The sequence below is a fragment of the Aegilops tauschii genome, chromosome 7 (assembly GCF_002575655.3).
Source record: "Aegilops tauschii subsp. strangulata cultivar AL8/78 chromosome 7, Aet v6.0, whole genome shotgun sequence".
Taxonomy (NCBI): Eukaryota; Viridiplantae; Streptophyta; class Magnoliopsida; order Poales; family Poaceae; genus Aegilops; species Aegilops tauschii.
The window spans coordinates 507,440,761-507,466,318 of record NC_053041.3 but is presented as its reverse complement, the minus strand read 5'-3'; the positions used below and the strand labels follow the sequence as shown (position 1 = coordinate 507,466,318).

General features: G+C 49.1%; 1 long non-coding RNA gene across 2 annotated transcripts; it reads right to left on the bottom strand.

Moving 5' to 3' along the window:
- Nucleotides 1-7,042: 7,042 nt before the first annotated feature.
- On the bottom strand, nucleotides 7,043-23,634 carry LOC120968013 (uncharacterized). 2 transcript variants are annotated; one of them, XR_005761937.3, is made up of 2 exons: nucleotides 23,151-23,634; nucleotides 7,043-7,455 (listed from the first exon to the last, which is right to left on the bottom strand). It is a non-coding gene; the product is annotated as an uncharacterized lncRNA (long non-coding RNA). The 2 variants fall into 2 exon arrangements; XR_005761938.3 differs by having other exon boundaries at nucleotides 7,043-7,450.
- Between the last annotated feature and the right edge of the window lie 1,924 nt (nucleotides 23,635-25,558).

Genomic DNA, 25,558 nt, shown 5'->3' with positions numbered 1-25,558 from the left:
GCTGGTTGTCGGTGAAGAGCCCATTCAGCTGGTCCACACGGCGCAGGCATCGTCACCGTCCGCCACGACCGTATGGAAGAGGTCCGTCGAGATGGTGAGGAAGAACCAGCGGATGATCGTGGTGTCGATGGTGGACCAGTCATGGAACTCGGGGACGAGGCTGGAGTCGACGATGCCGTCCACGTGGTCGATGAGGTGATACTCCCGGAACACGAGAAAAAAATACGTCTTCCACGTGTAGTAGGAGGAGTCCGCCTGCGAGAGACGAGCCGGCACCCGCTCGAAGATGTTCAGGTTGCGGATGTCGTTCACGTCGAGAGGGTTGGCATCAACGAACGGGTTGGAGTTGGTCGACGCGAAGGAGGTGACAGACGACATGACGAGGCGACTCGGTGGCTTGGGTCAGCGGCAGCGGCGGCTTGCGAGGCGAGCGGGCGCTGGCAAGGCGAGCAGACAAGGCGGACGAGGCGAGTAGCGTGCTGGCGATCGGGAGACGGGTCGAGGCAACAGCGGCTCGTGTCGGGAGCAGCTTCGGCGGGTAGCGGCTGGCGCGATGCGCGTGGAGATGGAAAAGCGGCAGCAGCAGCTGGGATGGAGGCGCGATGGGAAAAGCGGCAGCAACGGCTCAACAGCGATGGGAAAAGGCAGCAGCGGCTCGGGTTGGCAGCGCGTGGAAAAGTTAGCAGCGGCGGCTCGGGTTGGCGATGGGAAAAGCACAGGCGGCAGCGCGTGTAGTTGGAAAGCAGCGGCGGCGGGTCGCGACAGGAGGGCGCGAGCGGTGGCGGTCGGGAGCAGCGGCGGCGGGGGTGGGGGCGGAGCGGAAGCGAGGAAAGAAAACCTAAAAAACCGATACCATGTATGTTGTCGGAATTGCACTATGTATTGCACTCGTGCATAGGCATGTATATATGATGTACAAAGGTGGGCCACAGACCTCAACTACACAAGGAACTACGAGACGAGCCCAATACACAATATGCACATAACACATATACTCAACAGGCGGGAGTCCGGTGGGTCGTCCCGCATGACCTCGACGTATCGGCCGATCCGGCGCGTCGTCAGAAGGGCGAGATCAGCTGCCAGAGGAGACGAATGTCAGTGGGCCTTGTCCTCCCCGGCGTGCTCGCGATGTCGTGGCGGTGCTTGTGGTCGGCCGCCGCCCGCGGATGGTGGATGTGAGAGAAGATAAGGAGACGGATGAGGAAATGAGATGCTGATGTACACACGCTCGTGATATAGAAGAGAGGAGGGAGAGATAGAAGAGAGAGTAAGAGATGTGCGGCTGCCACCACACCACATCATTGATCCGTGTGTTGTTTTTAGATTGGTTGAGATCCGTGTGTTGTTTTTAGATTGGTTGAGAGTATGCTTTCTCTCGACCAATCAGAAAAAACATGACTTTTACCGAGCATAACACTCGGTAATAGCAAGAAATTTAGAAAGTCCATAAAACTTGAGAATTGTCCATCAAATATGATATATTTTCTGTGAAAATTGGAGTGATGCCATTCTACACTCTTGTTTTTGTGCTCGCTTCATAAAAGATACCCATTTTTCACACTTAGAAAATGGAAAATGACTTATTTTTACAAAAAAGTTAGAAACTCTATTTGGCAACATTGTTTGTAATGACAAGATGCTTCTATGCTCCAAGTTTGGGCACATTGTATTGTAATTAGCCTTTGGTCATCCGGGTTCTTGCCCGTTTTAAATGCATAAGGTAGACAAATGTTTCCTATAAGCACTGGTAGTTACCACCACTTGCGTTTTGTATGTTGTATGTAGTATTTATCAAAATCGAGAGTATATACGTGTAGTATGTAGTATATAACAATGATTAGATAGTATATATACTAATTTTTAGGTAGTTTGTACCATGTTTTGTGTATGCTCTTTTTTACGTACAAATATGTACGTATTTCACAAATATAACAAAAACTATGGGCTCATATGCAATTTTTTTCATGTAACTTGCTTTGAAAAATCTTAGATATAGTCTATAAACATATTTAAAATAATAAAATAATATATATATATAGTACCACATGGTAGTATATGAAATATGTAGGGTAATTACCACCGGGTGGTAGGATGAATTTTCCATATATATATATATATACATGGAAAAGCATGGCTATTGCCTTTCTCACTAGAGGTGGCAATCTGAGCCACATGTTCTACTTGGGATCCGGTCCACTCTCTTTCCCTCTAAACATTTCTTTCATTTCAAGTGTGTGAAGCTTATTTCCTCTTTGAGAAGATTCTGGACCACATGCGCATGTGCATAGGCACTAGGCCCAGCCCATAGGCTGGCATGCCTGCACCGCGCCAGGCTTCGGGCCGTGAGCGAACGGTTCCCAGCCCACCGAAGGTCCCCGTCGTCGATCGATTCCAAGAAAGGTTCCTGATTTTTTTTCCTTCTTTGTCTTCTGCTAGCATCGGCTGCTATACCCCCGCCACGTCTGGGCATGAACGCAGCCCGTGGGATGCCGGTTCGTTCTTTCGAGCGCATCTTTTCTTTCTCTCGCTCTCCTTCGAGTCCAACCATGGCCGCCCCTCCTCCCGTTACTCACCGTCACCCATGGCTTAGCACAAAAGAGAAATTAGGCGTGGCAGGAAGCGAGGCAGCAGCGTCCATGTCCCTCCCTTGGCCGAAAAGACCCTAAGCCCCCAGCGCATCGCCGCCGGGCCCCTCTGCAGCACCGTCTCCGGCATCTCGCCAAAGGGTGTGCGTAAACCTGGTAATAGTTTGGATTGAAACCTTAGTTTCAGTTCGGTTTCCCTACAAGACTGTCTTTGGATTGGATTGAATGGGCTGAGCCCCTAGCGTAATCTGGTGTGGTCTGGGTTTTGTGTATTGTTGGATTAGTTTGGTTCGGTTTGGACACAAACAAAATGGTTTCAGACTGTTTCAACCCACGGTCAAAGACCAAATCCAGCGACCAAACTGTATTTCGGGATGGGGGCGCGCTTGCGCACGACGCAGGCCTAGCGCATGCTGCGAGTTCACTTTCGTCCCGGTGTTCGCACCGAGCAGAGGCGGAGGCTGCCGGGCGGTCGAAGCCCTCGGTGTCTCGGCGCAGCACGGAGTGCGACGACAGCGGCGTCCATCCTGGAGCTCCAGGAGATGAGGTCCTGACGGCACCGCATGGCCCAACGTGCATGGCAACGATAGGACCGGTCAACCTGCACGGCTGTTCGACGAGGAGGACAGGTCGAACACGCTGTTCGTCCCGCCGGCTGCTGCTGGCGGTGCCGGTGCCGGAGATGCAGAACCGTTGGTGCATCTGAGCCACACGAGGTCGCTGCCGGTGTCGACGAGGGGCCAGCATCCGGGTGCGCGGCGTGCCGACGTTGACGTACATGAAGAACTGGAACGTGCCTGAGATCACCTCCGACACCGCGCCGTCAGCGTCAGGAGAGCCCGAGCCGGCGTACGAGCGCCGCACGGGGGTCTTGGTATTGAAAATCTTGAAGTTAAGAACAGATGCCTTCTTAGCAAGTGGCTGTGGAAGCTTTCTTTTGAGACTGATGCCATGTGGGTCCAAATCCTTCGCAGCAAGTACCTACAGACAAAATCCTTGTCCCAGGTCACAGTCAGGCCAACTGACTCGCCTTTCTGGAAAGGACTGATGAAAGTCAAACAATCTCTGTTTAATAGGACAAAGGTTGTTATTGACAACGGCGCTAGTACACGCTTCTGGGAGGATACTTGGCTCGGCGAGACACCCTTGGCCATTCAATATCCGTTTTTATATCGCATTGTTCAACGACGTGAGGTGTTCGTTGCTACGGTGTTTCAATCTACCCCCCTTAATATTCAGTTCAGACGGTCGTTAGTGGGCAATCGTTGGGAAGATTGGCTCCTTCTAGTTCGGAGACTAATGGATGTACATCTTTCTCAACAACCCGATGAATTACGCTGGAAACTGACTAGGTCTGGAGTATTTACGGTTAAATCAATGTATATTGATGTAATTATTTCGAGCTCCATTCCTACCTCCAAGCATGTTTGGGCTGTCAAAGTTCCTTTGAAAATAAAAGTGTTTATGTGGTTTGTCCATAAACAGGTTATTTTAACCAAGGATAACTTGATTAAGCGTAATTGGACAGGACCTATGAGGTGTAGTTTCTGTAATCGGGACGAGACGATCAAACATCTCTTTCTTGATTGCCCGTTTGCCAGAGTCCTTTGGCGGACGGTTCACATTGCCTTTAATATTACTCCACCAAATTCTGTCACTACGTTATTTGGGACATGGCTCACTGGGATTGAGCCTGACTTAGCGAGACATATTCGTGTTGGAGTTTGCGCTTTGTTGTGGACTATCTGGACTTGCAGAAATGATTTGGTTTTTAACAGAACATCACGTATTCACTTTTTGCAGGTTATTTTCCGAGCCACGGCCGTGATCCGTTCATGGTCGCTACTCACTCCGATGGAGGCCAGGGAGCATTTGGTTACTGGATCTATCCGCTGGGAGATGGTAGCTCGGGATATCTTCAACCGGTTTGGATGGCGGTCATGTAATAGGATAGGCAATTAGTTTACCCATCTATCTTTAGCCAGCCGGTTATGGCGTCTTATCTTGGCTAGTCTGTGTTTCTAGCCTCTTTAGCTCTGTGTGAGCTGTCTTTTTACTACTTTTCAGTCGGAGACTTTGGAACCTTGTTGGAACATTTTATTTCGTTAATAAGATGGCCGTATGCATCACTCTGATGCAGAGGCCGGGGCGATCCCCCTTTTCGAAAAAAACGAGCGCCGCACGGCGGCAAGAGGGGGGGGGGGGGGGGGGGGGTGAGCGATGGGTCATGGAACGGCGACCTGGGGGAGTCGTGGTGGATGAGCTCCACGCTGAACCCGCCGTCGGTGCACCCACACAGCAGCGGCGTCAGGATGAGGAAGAGGCCAAGGAGCAAAAGGGGGCGACACATAGTACACGCCATTGCTTTGCCGGTGTCACTAGCGGCGTGATGGCGTGTGAAATCAGCTGGTTCTACTTCTACCTCCCCTGTGTTGCGCTCGCTGATTCCAGTACAGGATTCTTACTAGAGTACCAGTCCGTTAGATGCGCATGTGCATATGGATCTGTCTATGGTTTGAATCTGTGGATTCCATCCAAAAATAGGAGACAATTTGGATTGGTTTGGGTGAAAAGCTCATACAGTTTGGTTTGGTCTGGACTCTAGTCAACAAAGTTTGGTTTGATTTGGTTTCAATGACGGACATGCAGTCCTATAGTTTGGCTTGGATTTAATTTGGATGTCAAACTATTCCCAGGTTTAGGTGTGCGGACCTTGCCGGATCTGCCCTGCCGCCGCGGATCCAGTATGAGTTCCCTACTCCGAGAACCCCGCGTCTATTAGTTCTCCGTTGCTTGATTTGGCTTGAGAAATTGCTTTTCCTGGGTTGAGATTTGGTCTCCTTGACTGAATCGGAGCTGGTGTGTATCTACTTCTTTGGCAGTTTATTGTGTCGTTTGATGATAGGTCTACTCTATACCATCTTAAATCTTGATACAGGTGAGTTGCTTCTGCTTCAAACTAGCTTTTCATCCCTTCTGTTTGAAAACACTATTTGTGTGTACTGCTTCTGAATCTGAATTTGAGAACACTAAATGGCATATGCTTCTTTTTTTGCGAAAAAAATGGCATATGCTTCAGAATTCACACTAGTGACACAAGGCGAGCAATTCTGTACACCTCTTTATTGGAACGAGTGGTCCTCCCCCTTTGTTAGCTAGTAGTACTACGTTTTTTGGCAAAATGTCCCAAATTGTGGAGTTAGAGTTGGGATGATGCCATACGAACTCGTTCGGTAATTAGCTAGTGTCTCAAGTGATTGTTTTGCACAAGAATTTGATGCCATGTATATGGTGAATTACTTTGACATAATTCCTGTGTTTTAGTATCACTACCTTGACCAAAAAGTTATGGGATTTAGACCATTCCACACTAGAGGAAAACAAGATAATCCATTATGTTAGCAAATCCAAGTTTTAAGCCTGTTCATCATTTCACTTGGATGAACAAAGGTGAATACAGAATAAAGTTTTTTACTCATGAGTAGTGGAAAGCTTGTTCGGATGCTAAATGAAATAACTGTTTTTCCCTTTCAGATGGATGATCAAAGGTGAACTTTGGTGACTAAATTATTCTTGGTTTGAGATTTTGAGAAATCTGGTAGGTGCTACATTATTTTCCATGTTGTGCATCAAATTTGATGGGTGAAATAATTGTATTTGTGTTCTGAAACCAAGTAATCTTATGTACAGACGTTCGAGATTTTAACGTTGAGATCTTTTAGCGAGCCTTGCTTTTGTTTACGTATACGTAAACGTACAGTTAGCTAGGCTTCCACTGGTTAACCTCGAATTTAAATTGTACCTCTCCTCATAAAGGATGTAACTATTATCTGCAATGAATAAAGTCGTGTTTTTTTTAAAAGGCTTCCACTGGTTATGTTCAATTCTTATGACCGCATAATGCTCAAAGCTACCTGTTCTCTTGGAACAATTAATAGGGTCTCCAGCTTCTATGGAGGCTAAATTTTAATGTTAGCTGAGCGCAAAACATACAGCATTTGCCTCATGTACTGCCTTCTGCTTTAGTGTGTTCTAGAACAGAACACATATTCTGAATTTTTTTTTGTACTGCCAAGACGAAAGGGCTCGTTGGATTTTAGCTCAGATGATACAACGAGAAAGAAACACTTCGTGGGCTAGCACGCACACAAGCTTGCAGGTCAAACGCTAGCATTGTAGCTTGGTTTTGCTCAAGAGTACTTACCCATCTGGTGTTCAGCTTTCGCGCGACCACTTCCAGAGCCTCCAATTCTCTGTTGTTGTTCGGCGCATGACTGATGACGAGAGGATATCACCTTACGGCTTCAACATTTTACGCCCAAACTCACTGCATTTATCTCTATTCACCAATTGAAATAATTCATACATGTAAGTAATGCTATATTATGTGCATATGCAAAAACTGATAACAAAAATACAACACATTGTGGCTTGTACAAAAAGGCTAGTTGGTATGATTTGCATGCTACTTTTTATTTGCGTAAGGCCATAAGGCATTTTTGTATTTAAGCATCACAAGTCCTTACAAACACACACATACCAAAAAAATAAAATTACATTCAAATTTTTGGGATGCCAAACTCTTCTTCCTCCTGCATTCATCCTCGTCGCCGTGAGCATAGCTCGATGCTGTCTCTAGGCCTTCACCTCGGCAGAGCAAAGTTCTTTCCATGAACAATTGAATAGTCAAATATCTCAAACAATGATCCCACTTTCCATGCAACAGTACTCATGGCGTTCTGCAACTAGCAGGTTTCTAGAATGGGCACCGGCGTTGGTCTCAAATTCAGCTCCAAGCTTGACTCATGCCTAATATATGGTCTTCACAGACAGTCTTCTAATTTATGGTCAATCTAGTGGTCCTGTGCTAGCGAGGCCACACATGGGTAAATAATCCAAACAATTAAAAAACCATGCAGCCTACTTTAAAGGACCATAGTTTATATGGGCATAGAGTAACTCTAGCAGATAACAAATAATGTAAAACGCCTCGTATTGTAAAATAACCGTTGTTTAGTAGTATTTTGCAGCCAGAAGATATAATGTAAAACCGGGTGTACCCATTATTTTGTCATTTTTAGTGAACTGGAAAACCAGCCTCCCAACCCACCACATATATAGAGTTACTCCCGTGACCACAACTACTCCCGTGACTCTTGGCCCCAGACTTGGTCAACACGCTCGAAGTATGAGAATAGAATGGTTCAGCTCTGTGGGAGCATATTATTGATGCTTCACATTTCTTCTTTGAGACAGGTTTGCACACTTTGCAACTGTGCATCCTGCTGTTATGCCAGCGCTTGTGGCTGGGTGCCCATGATTCATTGAACACTGGCAGGCTCTCTCTCCACACGACCAGTCAACCTCGCCCCTCCTCCCCATCCTCCCCGCCAGCTACCCCTCCTCTTGCTGTACGATTTTTTTTGAAAGATCCATTTTACGACCGTTTACCCTTGCCCTCACTGGCAGGTACAATGGCCCTAGCTTGTTAGTCGATGGTCTCTTGAAATAGTCTTTCGTCCCGCTTTATAGATAAAGCAATATCCGAAGAAGTTCACGGCCAACGCATGCGACTATGCTACCAGTGCAAAGAGCACCGAGAGAACTAAACACACCCCACACTACGACATGGCACACCTAACCTCCACGACAACGCCCCCAAGAGAGAGAAAGGCGCAGAGCCCGTTGCCGAGTCCATACGGACAAAGATCTTCATTTGGAGCCCTGACACGGAGAAAAGAACCACAACGACGTCTTCAAGAAGTGCGCGACACCCACGAGTGTCGCCGCCGTCGGCGCCAAGGCACGGAGCTTTCGCTCGGCAACTCACCGGTGCCACCATGAGAAACGCGACGGCGTCAGATCCCCAGATCCGGATCAGGACGCCGCCCTTCGACAGAGAGGGCACGTCTGGGCTACCCATCGCAACACCTCCCATTGCCCACACAACGCAGGAGGGGAGCCACCACCACCACAATGATGCCCGCCGAAGAGCAACCATGTGCACCGCCATCCGGGGCCACCGCCCCGGCATCCCTGTCGCGAGATAGCGTGCGCCGCACACATCACAACGCACTCAACCACGGTAGGAAGAGAGATGACACACCATCTACTCCTAGCCCGGCATCAGTTCAGGAGTCTGGGTCGGCGCCTCCACCCTAGGAGGCACCAACACCTGCATTCCTAGCCAATCCTAGTGGACTGGGTGGGACACGACTCCAAGACTGCCGACGGCCGACGGCGAGCTAGCCCCAGCCCTTGGGCAAGCGAGCTCACATGACGCCATGCCCGTGGTCACTTGCACCGATCCGTGACACAATGCTAACACGGCCATCACCATTGAGCACCATACCCGCAAGGAGACCCGCGAGCACATCCCGGGCCAAGCCCAACCTCTCCTACCCGAAGCACATGCTCCGATCTGCCCCGGGCCCTGATCCCGCCCGCCCGAGCATGAACCCTAGATCTGAACCTTCCCCGTTACGCGTGCGGCCGGCACCTCCGGCACCCGCCCAGCCCCGCGCATCGTCGATCCAAACCAAGGAGAAGGAGGCAGCCTCCATCACCCCGCACCCCGCCGTCAGACGCCGACAGCTGTGCCACGAGCACGCCGACGGCCACTGCAAACCACCACGAGCTCCCTCCCCATGCCGACCAGCCCGAAGCACGAAAGAGCCCCAGCTGGAGCCAACATCTGCCACCGAAGGGGAGCCCATCCCGGGGCCACCAGCATGAACGGAAGGGAGCCCCGCGCCCCCAAGGAGCCGGCGGCCAGATCTGGGAGAGATAGATTAGAATGTAATGTTGGCACCAACATTTGCAGAGTTGGCATAAGAGGACACAACAATTATGAACAAACATTGTAAATGAAACATGAAACTTATACCCCACACGGTGGCCTAGTATCCTTGTATCATCATAATGACACGGGAACTTTTATTTTCCATTGCGCAAACCTTGCACATCGTATGTGTGAACTCTCTTTATTGGAATGGGCACCTTTTATAACTCTAACATTATACCCCCTCTGCGCACCACCCTGGTCGAACAGCTCCCTTTAAGGATGGCAATGGGTAGGGTAGAGCAATACCATACCCATACCCGTATAGTCAGTGGGTACAAAATTCTACCCATACCCGTACCCATGGGTATGAAACTTTACCCATACCCATACCCATTGGGTACCCAACGGGTAGAACAAATAGTACACAAGTTGTTCACAATTTTATGCTCATTGATAGCACATTTAAAAAAAATCAATTATCTCAGCTCAATAACTGGCAGATGAGTAAATGACATATATCAAAATTTAGAAATCACAACATACTCTTAATTCAATAGGAGTAGACGCGTCACTTGACAAATTAATGACTAACTGACGACAACTTAACATTAGTTCACAAACGGGCAGGGTATGGGTATACCCGCGGATACAAGGTTATACCCGTACCCTACCCATGACTTAATGGGTAGGGTATGGGTACTACCCATGGGTATAAAAGTGTGCCCATACCCTGCCCATGCGGGTACGGTACACGCGGGTACCCGTACCCATGGGTAAAATTGCCATCCTTAGCTCCCTTTGACGGTCCACCGGCCCTCCGACCATCCTTATCTCTCTCTCTCTCCCTCTCTCTCTCTCTCTCTTCTTGTGTGTGTTTGTGTGTTTGTGTGTGCGTCTCTGTGTGTGTGTGTGTGTTGCTCCAGGGATGTAAGGATTAGAATGTAATGTTGGAACCAACACTTACATTGTAAGGGCATATTTATCCCTAAGATGTTTTGGTGATTGATGACAATGCTTTTGTGGACTAATCGTGTGCATTGAGTGTTTTTCAGAGATTCATCCTTTTGGCACGAGACGATTCCCTCCCCTCGGAGCTTGAAGCGAAGACGGTGTAGTCCTTTCGAATTAGTTTGGTGGACTAGTTTCATAGGGATCACCGTACTATCAAGAGGGGGTCCGTTTTGGAAAGGCTAGGGTGGAATCATCACGTACACTTCCTTTGCCCCTCCCTCCGAGCCTTTCCGTTTCGATGATGGGCTCGTTTCTCTTCTCAGTGTGCTCTCTCTGGTCCCAGCGGTAGTACCGCGGGCCGCAGCGGTAGTACCGCTTGGGTGCTACAAGCGGTAGTACCGCTCCAGAGCACTAGTACCGCTGGTAGCCCCCAGCTGTGTGCTCTCTCTGGTCCCAGCGGTGGTACCGCGGGACGGAGCGGTAGTACCGCTTGGGTGCTACAAGCGGTAGTACCGCTCTGGGAGCGGTAGTACCGCTGGTAGCCCCAAGCCGTAGTACCGCGGTGGTCTCGTGCTAGTACCGCCTCGATTCGAGGGCTCTTTTTTCGTGTCGGGTTTTACGGTACTGGCCGCGGCAGTGGGGGGGCCGTAGTACCGCTCGTATGCGGTAGTACCGCCCTCCCACCGCGGTAGTGCCGCTCTGGGCCAAGCGGCAGTACCGCGAGGAGGAGCGGTAGTACCGCGTACAGTGGCAAGCGGTAGTACCGCTGTCCCAGCGGTAGTACCGCTCTTTGCGGGGCAGAAGTGGGGGTAACGGTTGGATTGTTCCCCCACTATATAAGGGGGTCTTCTTCCCCAAAGTTGACTTACCTCTTCCCCCAAAAGCTCCATTGTTGCTCCAAGCTCCATTTTCGCCCGATCTCTCTCCCTAGCCAATCAAACTTGTTGATTTGCTCGGGATTGGTTGAGAAGGCCACGATCTACACTTCCACCAAGAGAAATTTGATTCCCCCCATTTATCCCTAGCGGATCTTGTTACTCTTGGGTGTTTGAGCACCCTAGACGGTTGAGGTCACCGCGGAGCCATAGTCCATTGTGGTGAAGCTTTGTGGTGTCGTTGGGAGCCTCCAATTAAGTTGTGGAGATTGCCCCAACCTTGTTTGTAAAGGTCCGGTCGCCGCCTTCAAGGGCACCAATAGTGGAATCACGGCATCTCGCATTGTGTGAGGGCGTGAGGAGAATACGGTGGCCCTAGTGGCTTCTTGGGGAGCATTGTGCCTCCACACCGCTCCAACAGAGACTTACTTCCCCTCAAAAGGAAGGAACTTCGGTAACACATCCTCGTCTTCACCGGCTCCACTCTTGGTTATCTCGTTCCTCTACTTTCGCAAGTTTACTCGTGTTATATCTCTTATTTGCTTGCGTGCTTGTTGTCATTGCATCATATAGGTTGCTCACTTAGTTGCATATCTAGACAACCTATTTTGATGCAAAGTTTAATTTGGTAAAGAAAAGCTAAAAATTGTTAGTTGCCTATTCACCCCCCCTCTAGTCAACTATATCGATCCTTTCAATTGGTATCAGAGCCTCGTCTCTTTATGAAGGACTTTACCGTCCAAAGAGTTTGGTTGACGTCGTAGACGGTGTGGAGGAGCACTCCGGTGAGAATCTAGTCTCGTCTACGGGAGATGGGGGAACCGCGGTCTCTCGTGAGGAATTCAATGTGGCGTTAGACACATTGAAAACCTCCATGACGACCAAGGTCAAAAGCATGTTGAATAAATTCTTAGAGGGGCTTAAAGTTACCACCGCACCGTTGAAAGTGGGTGATCCCGCTAACAAGGTGACGGATGCTACCTCCGAGAAGGGGGAAGCTTCTAGCGAGAAAGCTCCTTTTTCTAGTGATAAAAATGGGACCGGCATCTTTGCCCATGTGGAACCTCCACCTGTCTATGGTGGACCGCTCCCTTCCACTCATTTGAATCATGCCGGCCCAGCCCCTAAGATTGAGAAGAATGTAGATTTTGATTCTTGGGAATATCGTTTTAAGCGTCATTTAAATCATGTGAACACTAACCTTTGGAGAATAATTGAAGAGGGTTTTTATCCGCATGACCGAAGTAACTTCACTCCTAGAGAAGTTGTGGATCATCAATTCAATGAGAATGCTCTCTTCATCATCCAAGAAGCAATCCCACCCGAAGATCTTCCTCATCTCCGGCCTTACACTGTGGCCAAAGATGCTTGGCTCCAAGTTGTTTCCCTCTATAGCGGAAGCGCAAGCATTCAATGCTCCAACTATAAAGTGGTGCAAGATGAAGCCGACGAGTTTGCAATGAAAGAAGATGAAGAACCTCGCGAGCTTTTTCGGAGAGTAACCAAACTCGCGGTCTCTCTCCGAGATCATGGAAGTAAGGACACGGATGACAATTGGATCAAGCGCAAATTCCTCAAGGCAATGATGCCCTACCACAAAGCCATGTCCTCCGTAATTCGTCAAAGGCCGGACTTCCACACCTTGTCATCAAGTGAAGTGTTGGATGAATTTGTTGCTATGAGCATCTTGGACAAGACCGCCGACAATGCGGTTCTTCGTTCTCAAAGAGTAAATAAGCCCAACCTTGCTCTAAAGGCCAAGGTTAGTATGGAGGAAGAGGATGAAGAGGAAGAAGAGGAGGGCAACCTCGAAGATACGAAGTATGCCTATCATGAACACATGGCTCTTGCTTCAAGGCAATTTTGGAGCAAGAAGAACACAAGGCCAAACTTCAACAAGAGCAATTCAAGTGGCGCAAAGGGCAAGCAACGGGCGAGGACTTGCTTCAATTGTGGCAATGTGAGCCACTTTGTTGCGGAGTGCCCTTACGAGAAGAGGGAAGACAATGGTGGCAAGCTCATTAGAAAAGACAAGGCCAAGTCGTTCCCAAACAAGAGCAACTTCACCAAGAAGACTCCTCCCAAGGCGTTGGTGGTACAAGAAGAGTACAATGAGGATGATGACGATGATGAAGATGGTGAGTCGGTTGCCATGGCCTCCGTTGCCATTGCGAAGACTCCACGGGTGTCTCTCTTCGACTCACCCAATGAGAACATCACCGCCAAGTGCCTCATGGCTAAAGCCACCAATAAGGTAACCTCCAACATCAAAACTACCATCATTAATCATCCTTCTTCGACGGATAGCATTGATGAACATGAGGGGACAAATGTGGAGGAAAATGAGTTTGAGATCTTTATGGGTAAACTCAAGGGTAAATCCAAGAAGCACTTCGTTGCTCTCTTGGAACAAGTTGGTGAAGCCAATGACATGATCGAGGCTCACGAAGATACCATCTCTAAGATGGAGGGGCATAGTCGTGACTATGCCGATGAGATTTCGGATCTTTCCAATGCTCTTGACGAAGAGCGTGGTCTTCGTTTGGCTCTTGAGGAGTCATACAACGATGATCATGCTAAGTTAAAGAAAGATCTTGATCATGCTCTTGTTGTGTCTCGTGTGCTAAACTCCGAGAAGGCAAAGTTTGGGGTTGATCTTGCTAGACTTAAAGAGGAGTTTGACATTCTCGACAAGGCTCACAAAGTCTTGAAGGGTGCTCATGCTAGCCTCAAGGAGTCTCATGATCAACTCCAAGTAAAGCTAACTAAGGAGAAAGCCACCTTTCCTCATATGGTGTTAATTGATAATGCAAATGCTACTAACTCTTGTTGTGAGCATGTGCATCTTGTTGAGGAGAATGCTAAGTTGAAGGAGCAACTTGAGAAAGGCCTTGTGTCATGCATACAAGGTGAGAAGAACCTCAACGACCTTTTGAGAAACCAAAAGGAAGTTCTGGCCAAGGAGGGGATTGGGTTCGCACCCAAGCCCAAGAACAAGAAGAAGAATGACAAGACCAAACGACCTCCCCCTCTCAAGCAAACTTTTGTGAAGGAGGGAGAGGGTACTTCCAAGGAGAAGAAGAACAATGCGAAGGGTGACGGTGTCAAGAAGGGTAATTCCACCCCATCCAACAAAGCCGGCGATTTTAATCCTTCTTATGTGTTATGTCGTGCAAGTGATGGGCATGTTTATGCCAAATTTGTTGGTTCTCCTCATGAGTATATTGAATGGTCCATTTGGGTTCCTAAGACCCTTGTTACTAACATCAAAGGACCCATTACAAAATGGGTACCTAAAACCAAGCATTGATCTCTTGTAGGTGTTTGCTTCCGGTGGGGGATCATGGTTGCTCGATAGTGGAGCTACAAATCATACGACCGGAAGCAAGGACTTGGTGGTGGACGTGCACAAGATTCCATCTATGCCCACCAATGTCGAGTGGGGTGATGCCTCGTCTTCTAAGGTATTGGGACTCGGCAAAGTTGTCATTTCTCATGATCTCACGATCGAGAAGGTCATGCTAGTTGAGTCCCTTGCATACAATTTACTTTCCGTTCGTCAACTTGCTACCATGGGCTTTGCCACTTTCTTTGATATTGATACCGTGGCCCTCTTGTGGAGCAAGATTCTTAAAGTAGCCTTTGTTGGGCATGTCGAGAACGGTCTCTATGTGATTAACTTTTCGGAGCGACCCACTAAGACCGCGACATGCCTAATGGCTAAAGTTGACGTGGGATGGCTTTGGCATCGCCGTTTAGCCCATGTCAATATGAGATCTTTGCAAAGTCTTCTCAAGGGGGACCATGTCCGTGGACTAACGAACGTTAGTTTTGCTAAAGATCGTGCTTGCAGTGCTTGTATCAAAGGAAAGCTTCATGAGAAGGCTCACCCTCCCACGACTCTCATTTACTCGAAGAGGCCTTTGGAGCTCCTTCATTTGGATCTCTTTGGGCCTCCATCCTTTGATAGTCTTGGGGGTAGAAAGTATTGCTTGGTAATTGTGGATGACTATTCTAGATACACTTGGGTGTATTTTTTCAAGAGGAAGAGTGAGACCCAACAAACAGTCATTGACTTTGCAAATGAAGCCCAACGTCAACACAATGCAAAGATCTTGACTATAAGAAGTGACAACGGCACCGAGTTCAAGAACTACACCTTGAATGAGTTTATTAGTGATGAGGGGATCAAGCATCAATATTCCGCACCTTACACCCCTCAACAAAATGGTGTTGCGGAGAGGAAGAACCGGACGTTGATGGATGCGGCAAGGACCATGATGGCGGAGTTCAAGTCTCCATACAACTTTTGGGCCGAAGCCATCAACACCGCGTGTCATGCTTCAAATCGGCTCTATCTCCGCAAAGGCTTGAACAAGACTCCATATGAGATACTCACCGGTAACAAGCCCAACCTCAAGTACTTTCGGGTGTTCGGGTGTAAGTGTTTCATTCTCAAGAAAGGTGTTCGTTTGTCTAAATTTGAGACTAGAGCTCATGAGGGCATATTTGTTGGTTATGCTACAAACTCCCATGCTTACCATGTTCTCAATAAGTCCACGGGACTTATTGAGGAGACGTGTAACGTGGAGTTTGATGAGAATAACGGTTCCCAAGTGGAGCAAAGTGGTACTTGTGATGTAGGTGATGAAATTCCTCCCCAAGCCATAAGAAGAATGGGTGTTGGATATATCCTACCCATTGAGGAACCCCTTGTGGCCGAAGGAGAAGGACAATGCTCCACTCAAGTGGAGCCATCACCAACCCAAGACCCACACTCTTCCGAAGAACAAAGTGAAGGCCCTCAACCTCATGAACAAGATCAAGGGTAAGATCAACCTCAAGATGGTGGTGATCCACCAAATGATGCCCAAGGTCAAGTTCCTCCCCTCGAGCAAGTTCAAGATCAAGAACAAGCTCAAGACGACACTCAAGATGATCAAGTAACCCCTCCTCACTTCACTTCCGAGGAGGAATTGGAGCGTCGTGCCGCTAAGATCGCTTCCAAGCTCACCACCAAAGGTCATCTCATGGAGAATGTGGTTGGAAGCCTAAGAAAGGGGGTAAGCACTCGTAGACAATTAGCAAACTATTGTGAACATCATGCGTTTGTTTCTTGTGTCGAACCCCAAAAGGTTTATGAAGCGCTCAAGGACCCGGATTGGCTCAATGCCATGCATGAAGAACTCAACAACTTCGAACATAACCAAGTGTGGAAATTAGTGCCAAGGCCAACCGGGAATCATAATGTCATTGGAACCAAGTGGATATTCAAGAACAAGCAAGACGCTCATGGAATCATTGTTCGCAACAAGGCTCGTTTGGTGGCACAAGGCTACTCCCAAATCGAGGGTATCGACTACGGTGAAACCTTTGCCCCCGTCGCTCGCCTTGAATCTATTCGTTTGTTGATTTCTTATGCTTCTCATCATAATTTCACGTTGCAACAAATGGATGTGAAGAGTGCTTTTCTTAATGGTCCCATAAATGAGTTGGTCTATGTCAAACAACCCCCCGGGTTCGAAGATCCCTATTTCCCCGATCATGTGTATCAACTCCACAAGGCGCTCTATGGCCTTAAACAAGCCCCATGTGCGTGGTATGAACATCTTACGGAGTTGTTACAAGATCGTGGATTCGAAATCGGGAAAATCGACCCCACTCTTTTTACTAAGAAGGTCAAAGGGGAGTTGTTTGTGTGCCAACTATATGTTGATGATATTATTTTTGGTTCCCCTAACAAAGCCTTCAATGAAGAATTTGCCGCTCTCATGACCTCAAAGTTCAAGATGTCTATGATGGGAGAGTTGAAGTTCTTTCTCGGATTCGAAATCAAACAAAGAAGAGAAGGAACCTTCATCAACCAAGCCAAATACACTCAAGACATGCTAAAGAGATTCAAGCTAAGTGATGTCAAGCCGGCTTCCACTCCAATGCCCATCAAGTGCCAACTTGACATTGATCCCAATGGTAAAGCGGTGGATCAAAAGGTATATCGCTCCATGATTGGATCCTTGCTTTACCTTTGTGCATCTAGACTGGATATCATGTTGAGTGTGGGAATTTGTGCACGGTTTCAAGCCGCACCTAAGGAAAGCCACTTTGTGGCGGTCAAGCGAATCTTTCGATATTTGGCTCATACCCCTAACTTTGGCTTATGGTACCCAAGAGGAGCAAACTTCAAGCTTGTAGGTTATTCGGACTCTGATTGGGCGGGAGACAAAGTGGATAGGAAGTCCACTTCCGGAGGGTGCCAATTTCTTGGTTGCTCTTTGGTAAGTTGGTCCTCTAAAAAGCAAAGTTGTGTGTCTCTCTCGTCCACCGAAGCGGAGTATGTGGCGGCCGGGAGTTGTTGTGCACGACTCTTATGGATGAGGCAAACTTTAAAGGATTACGGTGTCATTTGTGATAAAGTGCCTCTTTGGTGTGACAATGAAAGTGCCATCAAGATTTCTCTCAACCCGGTGCAACACTTCAAGACGAAGCATATTGAGATTCGGTATCACTTCATCCGGGATCATATTAGGCGAGGAGAGATCGAGCTCAACTATGTCAACACTCATGATAACCTTGCAGATATTTTCACGAAGCCATTGGATGAAGCAAGATTTCGCGAGTTAAGGCATGAGCTAAATATCATTGATTCGAGCAATGTGGTTTGAACCTTTGCACACCCCTCACATTCATCATGCATTCTTGTCTAGGTGTAGGCATGGACTTAGGGGGAGTGTTGTTCTCTCAATGAACTCTTCCTCCCCCCATAATGCATAAACTAATCTCACTCTTTCACATTAGCCATTTTTGATGGTACTTGTGCTTCAAAGACGAGTTTTGGTCATGGGCCCAAGGATAATTCTTCGCGGTGCCATACCAATTGACTCAAACATAGGTGGCCTCGGCCACCGCCCTCTCGTGTAGAGGTGTGTGGTTCTTGTTCTCTTGCTGGTGCTCTTGTTGCTTTGTGTTGGTTTTCTCTTCTTGCCGTCGTTTCCCTTCTTTTCTTTTTGTGCCATAGGTGTTGAGTCTTGTTTTGAGTTGCGCTGGGCGGTACTACCGTTGTGAAGGCGCGGTACTACCGCTGGAGCGGTACTACCGCCCATCACCACGGTACTACCGCTGAGGGGCGGGGCCAGGGGGTTAAGTCGTGGGCAGGGGTGGTTTCCTCCCCCCATACCCATTTGCTTCGTCCCCTCGTTCCTCTTCCTCTCTCTCCAGCGCCATCTCGCCGCGGGAGGGCTCCGGCGGCCCTCCGTCTCCGGACCGTTCCTCTCCATTTCCTTCGGTGGAGTCGATCCCCACCTCGTCCTCTTGCCATGGATGCCAGTATTGCCCCCGTTCCTCTTCTCTTCTTGTCTAGTTTTCAGATCTCGCGTTTTAGGGGCAATAGTGGTTGCATCTCTAGATTTTTGGCCAAATCTAGGCTTGAGTAGGTTGGAGAAGGCAACTAGACTCTTTGGATTGATGTTTGGTAGGTTTATTTTTGAATTTGGCATCCCTGGTAGTGCCGGATCTGACCACGGCAGTAGGGATCCTCCGTGCCCCGTCTCGGGCGGTACTACCGCCCATCTGGCGCGGTACTACCGCTGGAGCGGTACTGCCGCTGTGGAGGCACGGTACTGCCGCTGTGCAGGCACGGTACTACCGCCGGATGCCCAGTTCCATAGTTTCCTACCACATGTTGATCCATATTTGTTGTGTTTATTTGGTTTTGATCGTTCCTTCTGGTTGTTTCGTGTGTCCGTGTGTTTGGTTCCAGTGATGAACATCCTGAGCAGCAAGTCCGCCGTGTCAACCCCGGGCGTTCAACGTCAAAGCGGTACCGCTCATCTGAGGCTGCAGGTGGTTCTTCCAGTGCTCCACCGCCGCCAGTGGGTGCTTCCTCAAGTGCTAATCCTCCTCTCAAGAAGAAGACTGCCAACAGGCCGAAGCCAAGTGGCAAGAAGGTGACTGAGATGACTAGCAAGGAATTCTGGGACAGGCGTCGCCGCAACCCATATGAGGAAGACCAAGAATCCAACCTTGTCAATCGCCCGTTCTGGAACCGGTTTCAGTATGCCACCTACTTTGACGTGATCAAGGCTAAGAAGAACCTCTTTGTCAATGTTCATACCATCAACATGGATGCTATGGAGAAGGACCCTGAGTACTTTGGTGATGCCCTTCAGATGTGCTCTCAGTTGAACATTCTCGGGATCATGCAGTTCAACAAGGACTTTGATGCAGATTTGCTGGCTCGGTTCTTTGCCACTGTCCACCTAGGAACTGATGAAGACAGGACTCTGACTTGGATGACTAATGGGAAGTTGCTAGCTGTCAAGTGGAAGGCCTTCATGGAGTTGCTTGAGGTGGAAGATCAAGGGCTCGAGACTCCAGTCGGATTTCGTCCTCACCGCAATGTTACCTCCACTCACAAGCAAGCCCTCTGGCCCTACTGTACTCGGAAGGTCAACCTTGAGACCAGGAAGGAAACCTATGAGTTGTCTGCCTTTCTGGACATCCTTCACCGTATCTTCCGCGAGACTCTCTTCCCTCGTATCGGGAATCTGGACATGGTACACTCTTATCTCGTGGACACGCTTCTCTTCTGCCAGCGTGAGAAGGACGCAAACACTGGCGAGTCCCTGGACATCTCTCATGTTATGTGGTCTGAACTTCTTGCTGCTATTTCTGAGCGCAAGTGCCCGATTTATGGTCCATTCATTATGTTGCTCATTGAGAAGGCCTGGAGACGTACCTATCCTGAGGAGCAGCTGGAAACTGGAGAGTTGGTTTCTCATGAGATCAAGCGTCTGAGGAAGAAGGATAATTGGGGCACATCCGTTCCTAGATCTGGAGTTCCATCTTTTGCTGCTGCCATGGAAACCGAGGGCGAGGCTGATGACAATGAGGATTATGTGCCTTCTGGGACAGAGCCTTCTGCGGCAGAGCCCTCTTGGGCAAAGAAGCTCAAACACAAGATGAAGAAGCTGTTCTGCATGGAGTCTCACGGTCAGTACATGACTCATGTGGCTGAGAAGAAGGCAAAGGGACGTCACAAGGAGCTTATGCGTCAGTTGGGTGCGACAGTCACCAGCGGCTCTGAGGGTCAGATCACTGAGGAGGAGGAGTGGATCCAGCAGCACTGTCCGTGGACCGATTCAGATGCCGAGCAGTTTCCGGCCGAGGATGGCAGTGCAGATGATCACGTAGAGTCCTGATGTTCGAGATCCTCAGCATGCTCTCACCTGGAGCCGTAGGTTAGCTCTTTGCCCCTTTTGGTGTCTCGATGCCAAAGGGGGGAGAGTTTAGGGATTTGCGTCGTTGTGTTGCGAGTGTGTCTTTGTCTTTGTGCTTTCGTTGTGTTTGCTACCTTGTGCTTTGTTTGGTTTTGTGTTCAGTGAGACCTTAGTTCCAGTCATATGGTGTGAGACATATGCTACCTTATCCTTATCATATCTTTATCTATGTCTCTAGTCATTTGGTATCTCATGAGTTGCATGCTTATTATGTTATATATCCTGCTCTCTTGTATCTCGCTTAGGTTGTTGGTCTCTAAAATACAGGGGGAGTGTTGATCCTAGTATGTGTGTCGTGCAGTCCAAAGCACTTATCTTGATGGCACACATCTAGGTGGAGCCCGTCTATATTTTAGAGATTTGGGGTTTGCTTATGTCCTTTGTCCTTTCCCGTTTGTGCAAATCCCGTATTGTCATCAATCCACCAAAAAGGGGGAGATTATAAGGGCATATTTATCCCTAAGATATTTTGGTGATTGATGACAATGCTTTTGCGAACTAATCGTGTGCATTGAGTGTTTTCAGAGATTCATCCTTTTGGCACGAGACGATTCCCTCCCGTCGGAGCTTGAAGCGAAGACGGTGTAGTCCTTTCGAATTAGTTTGGTGGACTAGTCTCATAGGGATCACCGTACTATCAAAAGGGGGTCCGCTTTGGAAAGGCTAGGGCGGAATCATCACGTACACTTCCTTTGCCCCCCTCCGAGTCTTTCCGCTTCTATGATGGGCTCGTTCCCCTTCTCAGTGTGCCCTCTCTGGTCCCAGCGGTAGTACCGCGGGCCGGAGCGGTAGTACCGCTGGTAGCCCCCAGCCGTAGTACCGCTGCGGTCTCGTGCTAGTACCGCCTCGATTCGCGGGGTCTTTTTTCGTGTCGGGTTTTACGGTACTAGCCGCGGCAGTGGGGGCCGTAGTACCGCTCGTATGCGGTAGTACCGCCCTGACCACCGCGGTAGTACCGCTCTGGGCCCAGCGGCAGTGCCGCGAGGGGGATTGGTGTGGGGGGGTAACGGTTGGATTGTTCCCCCCACTATATAAGGAGGTCTTCTTCCCCAAAGTTGACCTACCTCTTCCCCCAAAAGCTCCATTGTTGCTCCAAGCTCCAGTTTCGCCCGATCTCTCTCCCTAGCCAATCAAACTTGTTGATTTGCTCGGGATTGGTTGAGAAGGCCCCGATCTACACTTCCACCAAGAGAAATTTGATTCCCCCCACTTATCCCTAGCGGATCTTGTTACTCTTGGGTGTTTGAGCACCCTAGACGGTTGAGGTCACCGCGGAGCCATAGTCCATTGTGGTGAAGCTTTGTGGTGTCGTTGGGAGCCTCCAATTAAGTTGTGGAGATTGCCCCAACCTTGTTTGTAAAGGTCCGGTTGCCGCCTTCAAGGGCACCAATAGTGGAATCACGGCATCTCGCATTATGTGAGGGCGTGAGGAGAATACGGTGGCCCTAGTGGCTTCTTGGGGAGCATTGTGCCTCCACACCGCTCCAACGGAGACGTACTTCCCCTCAAAAGGAAGGAACTTCGGTAACACATCCTCGTCTTCACCGGCTCCACTCTTGGTTATCTCGTCCCTTTACTTTCGCAAGTTTACTCGTGTTATATCTCTTATTTGCTTGCGTGCTTGTTGTCATTGCATCATATAGGTTGCTCACTTAGTTGCATATCTAGACAACCTATTTTGATGCAAAGTTTAATTTGGTAAAGAAAAGCTAAAAATTGTTAGTTGCCTATTCACCCCCCCCCCCCCCCCCCCTCTAGTCAACTATATCGATCCTTTCAGCTTCGTCATCACCTTCTCCGTGGAGGGAGACCTGAAGCATGTGCTTCGGGCTGGACCGTGGCACTTCAGGAACAACGCCGTGTTGATCGCGGAGTTCGACGGAATGAGCAACGCCGCTGATGTTCGCCTAGACTCGTTCATGGTCTGGGTGCAAGTCCACGGCCTTCCGGTGGCGATCAAGACCGAGGCCACAGGCAGGATCCTTGGTGTCCAGCTGGGGGAGGTGGTCGCGGTGTCGCATCAAAACAAGCAGATCGTCAACGAGCATCTCCGTGTCCGAGTCATTCACAAGGTGGATGAGCTGCTGAGGAAATCAGTTTCAAGGTCAAATATGAGAAATTGCCTAACTTTTGCTTATGCTGTGGTGTTGTGGGACACATGACGGCCAAGTACTGCAGCATCCCCTCTGAGCAGCGCACTCCCAACTACTCCGTCGAGCTCAAGGCGCCAACATGGGGTGGGTCGATTCGAAGGAACCTTGATTTTTGGAGCATGTCGGGAGCCAGCAAGGACGGAGCCAGGATTCAAACATGGGGGGGCGGGCAAAATTTTGCCTCTAATGTAGAGACTCGTAAAGAAACACACGGAGACAGTCTACGTTTTTTTTTGTGAGGGAGACAGCCTAAATCTTCATCAGAACATGTGTCTTCTGTGATCAATTTCAATTTTTTTCTCAAAATTTATCATAAAGAAAATGCAAAATCAACTCATGTGTTAATTAACCTAAATCTTTCCGTACATGATGTGATAAACAATGCAAAACCTTGTCCTATGGGTAAACCGGTAAAGGGATATATTCCCTAATTAATCTTTCATTCTTATATAGTAACCACAGTTCGAATTGTGAGGTTCTGAAGGCATGGATTAATCTGATATAGAATAACTAACGAGACTAACCTTAACCCCCTTTTCCTTGCTCGCCGCTTCTCAATGTGGTCGCGGCCGGCCGGCCGGCCGCGCGTTCATGCAAGGATGGCCCTCGGCCCTCATCAGCACACACACGCCCTCTTGCGCGCAAGGATCGTCGGCTCAGGCTCAGATTGAAACGCCGCTGGTCAAGAACATTTTTTTAGGGTTGGCGCTCGTCAAGAACTGCCCTAGACGGCTAGACCTCATCGATAGGCATCGCACGCAAGAAAAACAAACGATCCTGATCTGATCTTGGCCCTTTTTTTTTTTGAGCAATCTTGTCCTTTTTGTTGGGCTACTGCTGCAGGCGTGCTAAAGATGGGCTTTGGTGATTTTGTTGGGCTTCACGTGGTCAGGGGGGGCGCTATTAGCAAAATAGTCACTTTTTCCTGCCGGGCTGCTAATCGCCAACGAGTAAAACGAAAATCGTTGGGGGGGTCTAGCCCCCCCTCGTCCCCCCTGGATTCGTCCCTGGGAGCCAGTGAAGATGATGATCACATGAAGAACACCAAGCTGCCGGATAAGGTGATTTCAGTGGTCGCTACGGCGGTCCAAAACCTGTCCGTGGCAGCATGTTCGGTGCTCCAGCCCTTGACGCTGCACGGAGAGGGTGCGGCGACCACGACGGACCTTGCTCCTCTGGACCTGGAGTCGTCCGGGCAGGCTGCTGGGGGCACCACCGTCACCCGCAAGGGTGTCCCCAGTGATGCGGTGCTGTCGGACTTGATGGATCAGCAAGGCCTGGCCGCTCCCCTCGACACCAACCTGGGAGTGGTCGCGGGCCAGTTTGGGGCTGCTGCCAAAAGCGGCCCTGGGGAGCACCTCGTCAACACCTTTGGTGCTTCCAGGGGCCAGCCACTTGAGCAGGGCATGGTGTAGCCTCCCGTGGCTGTTCCTAGCGCCCAGCAAATGGTGCCTGGGGAGATGCAGGTGGGAGGCAAGTAGCTATCAGAGACTGGTGGGCTACCTAAGGGTGGTCCGGTGGAGGGTCCAGCTAAGCCGGATCATGGAGGACAGGTCCGAGCTTCGACGCTAGCGGCGCCGAGACCATATGGGGACGCTGGAAGCGTGTCCATAGAGAGGAGCGCGAGGAGTGTGCTGTAGTGCAGTACGCCGGAGTCAAGCATGCCATGTTCGGAGTGTCGACGCCACCGAACAGTGGGAGTGAGCTATCCAACCGCAAAGCTGAGTTCGTGGGCATCCTTGAGAGTTCTGGAGTGTCCAAGAAGCGGTGCCCAGATGATCAAAATTTCATCATCAACATGAATAGCACTAGTTCTGATAGCATTGAGTTTTCTGCTTGTAAGAGAGTTTGTGTTGAGAGAGTTGAGACCGTGGTAGGGGTAGATGGGTTAGTCTCTCATGTAACTAAGGAAGTGGATGGGGGAGAGGAAGTGTATCAGGGGGAAAAGAGGGAATCTGTAGGTGAGGGGAAAGATATAGGTGAACCATCTAAGGAAGCTACCGGCCTTGGGGCTGCTGGTCAACTGACGGGCGCGGATGTGAGTGCCCGTCAGGAGCCATGAAAATCTTAAGCTGGAACTGTCGAGGCTTGGGTCAACCTCGTATAGTTCAAGAGCTTGTGTGTCTCTCGAAGACGCACCAACCCAATGTTATCTTTCTTTCTGAAACAAGGAAAAATAAATAATATGTTGAATATTTGCGTTTTCGGTTGGGTATGAAAAATATGTTTACTGTTTCAGCTCAAGGCAAAGGTGGTGGTCTTGCTGTGTTCTGGGATGATGTTTACACTCTGGAATTGAACAAGTTTGGTGAGCACTTCATTGACATGTACTTCTGTTCTGCTAATGGCACAAAGTGGAGGAGTACCTTTGTATATGGGGAACCTAAGGCAAGTCAAAGGTATGTCATGCGGGATCTTTTGCGAAGAATCAAACCCCTCGGTGTTGGGCCATGGTTTATGGCTGGGGATTTTAATGAAGCGATGTGGCAGAATGAGCATTTCTCTCGCCATAGGAGACCCGCGCCGCTGATGGCCAACTTCAGGAAGGTTCTTTCTGACTGCAATCTCTTTGATCTGGGCTATCATGGTGTTCCTTGGACATATAATAACAAGCAGGACGGCAACAAAAATGTCAAGGTGAGATTGGACCGGGCGGTGGCTTGCCCCCAATGGTCTTCGATATTTCCAGAGTGCAAGATTTCTCATATTATTAGTTCAAGGTCATATCATTGTCCTCTGCTCATTCAATTATTGGGTTTTCCTCGCCCGGGTAGAATTATTAAACAACTAAAATATGAAGCCTATTGGGAGAGGGAGGGTATGATGTTAGAGGATCAGATTAAATCTGGTTGGAAGGAAGGTATGTATGTTGAGGATTTGAAGGATGTGGCCAATAATTTGAATAGAGTGCTTGGTAAATTACATGCCTGGA